Consider the following 2,925-nt stretch of genomic DNA (forward strand, 5'->3'; position numbering starts at 1 on the left):
GCGATAGACCCTGCTATCATCAGTTTTGCGTGCTTTTATCTGGCAGTTTTCTGTCCATAAGTATTTCCACTTATTTTCTTTTTTGAGTGCCAGCGCCTTCGAGAACATCTTCTTGTTATCAATGGTCAAGTGGTCATTTACATAGACAGGCGTGCTAGTGCCACCTGTGAAACCAATGTGGTCAGTGCGAAGCCTAGCTCTTCTTGCCTTCCTGATGAACTCGTTTTTCTTATCGCGTGAGCAGAAGCGAGCAATGATGCTCTTCTCATTTGATTTAGAGGCCACACGGTGAGCCGTGTCGATATCAGCGGGTAAGAGAGGGTACTCGATAGCATCGCCAATTCGCTTCAGGATGACTCCGCAGTCTTCACCCTGCGATGTAGGGATTCCCTTAATTTCCACATTATTCATTCTCGAATATTGCTCTAAATCAGCCACTTTTCTTTCGAGTGCTTCGTTACGCGACAAGAGCGCCTTGTTTGAGGCTACGAGTTCTTCCTGTTTTAGTTTTATCGTGTCCAGTTCCTTGTTCATGAACTGAACACTTTCACAGAGGGAAGCGTGCTCACCTAGTCCTACATTCTGTAGCTTGATGTTAATTCGTGACACTAAGTCATCGATCAGTGTGTCCAACTTCTCGTTCAGCACTGCTTCAAGAGATGCAATTTTTTTCGCCAGTTCCGCTGTGGTAGGCATAGTGAAGTATATACACTACGAACAGTGAAACAAGAAGTTTGGGCAGCAGTTGCGGCAGAATTAATCTTTAGATAGTGTACAGAAGTAATAAACCAACCTGTTGGCAAGAAGAATTTTCTTAGAAGGAGGACATGCCGCCGCAACTGCTGCCGCCAAATTGAATCAGTGCCGTTGTGTGCGTCCTTATATGGTCCTCGTTGAAGTCACGTGCAGTCCGCGCAGGCGCAACAGGCAGTACAGGGCTCAGACGCTTGAAGCACTCGCAGCGAGTGCAAGCGCACGTGGAAATGAAACCACGGTGGCCACAGACGACGCAGGAACCAAGGACGAGCAGGAACACAGGCCACTGATCAACCTGTTGGCAAGAAGAATTTTCTTAGAAGGAGGACATGCCGCCGCAACTGCTGCCGCCAAATTGAATCAGTGCCGTTGTGTGCGTCCTTATATGGTCCTCGTTGAAGTCACGTGCAGTCCGCGCAGGCGCAACAGGCAGTACAGGGCTCAGACGCTTGAAGCACTCGCAGCGAGTGCAAGCGCACGTGGAAATGAAACCACGGTGGCCACAGACGACGCAGGAACCAAGGACGAGCAGGAACACAGGCCACTGATCAACCTGTTGGCAAGAAGAATTTTCTTAGAAGGAGGACATGCCGCCGCAACTGCTGCCGCCAAAAAAAAAAAAAAAATTGAGATAATAATATGAATTTGGGTCCTCAACTCCCGAATTGCGATGTTTCCTCTATAATTGCTAATTAAGCAGTCATTTAAGATATTATTATTAATTATCTGCCCTATTTCGCACGATACCGAGCTCGTAGTGGTAACAAACTGGGTGTATAATACTTAATTGGGACACCCTGTATATATTTATGACCTCTGCGTGCAAGTGGCGATGTTTCCATTCCTAATAATTTCCATTCCATTCCATTCCTAATCAACCTGATAGTATATCGGAAAATAACCTAAGAAAATTCACCTTTTTATCAAATTCTGCGCAGCTGAAACAACACACTGTATTTGTGACATGAAATCACACAACAAAATGATAGACGGTTAGCTAGGACTAGGAGACAGTGTTTTTAGTCAACACCGCAAAACTGATAAAAAGATAGTACAAACAGTACAAAATTGATAAACGGAAGACTGTGTACATACTGACGACACCACAGAAGCCATTTAGCGAATTAAGTTCTGTAGCCAGTAGATTCGTGCAATTATTACGTAGGATTTTGATAAAGCTTGAGCCGACAATTCTGCGGCACTACGCATCTGGCACATCGGGCACATGAGCTCGGGCTACTGGCTACCGGAGCACTCTTTACCATTTAAACCCAGTCAAACTGGCGGAGAGAGGGAATTCTTCAGACATGCATGACACTCCCCCCCCCCCCCCCTTCCCAACCCGAACTGGCACCCGGGGCGTGGGACCCGGGTGCCCTGGGTGCAAAGCCGGTCTAGTTTCTCGAACCAAGTTGGACGCCTTTGGGCAGCTGGTTTCCCTTTGACGGTCGTCAACGCTACGGTAGAGTCTCTTCTGCAAAAAGTAAAGCTTGGAGCACGATGGGCAAGAGCAGAGGTCTGACCGAAGGTGAGACCGGAGGTTATATCCTACGTGCACAAGGTGTCACACTACCTTGAACAGGTTGCTAGCTGTCATGGTATTCCTCTGGTTTTTTTCTGCGCCGAACATGCTTTCGAAGCTGTGCTCTCGAGTTTGCTGCGAGAGCTGGCGGGGCTGTCGCACGAGGCATGAGAAGCCCTCTGTTAAGTGCTCCAGAGGGGTTGTATATGCAATTCCTTTGCACCTTTGTGGGAAGCTCTACGTTGGACAAACCGAACGTTGCGAGAATGACCGTTTAAGGGAACATGCGCAAAAACTAAAGAAAAAGGAGGATACGGGCGCACATATGGCGGCTCATGTTACCGCGTGTGGTTGTGACGCTCGATTTTCTGAGACTACTTTTCTGGGCAGGAGCGGTAACGGCTCTTATAGGCTTGCACTTGACGCCTTCTTTATCAAGAAGAATAGAGATAGGTGTTTAAGTGAGCCTTCTATCTCCTTACTAGATGCCGTATTTGACTTCTTGCGCAACTGCCTGTGATGTGCATGAACCTGTTGTCTTTTGCTTGGTATGCGTATGCGTGACAAGAGGATATATATGTATGATTCTATCCTTCCAGTAAACAGTTTTGAGTGTAGCGCTTGTCTTCGTCCACCTTACTTGTTTC

This window comes from Dermacentor variabilis, chromosome 3, assembly GCF_050947875.1.
Source record: "Dermacentor variabilis isolate Ectoservices chromosome 3, ASM5094787v1, whole genome shotgun sequence".
NCBI lineage: Eukaryota > Metazoa > Arthropoda > Arachnida > Ixodida > Ixodidae > Dermacentor > Dermacentor variabilis.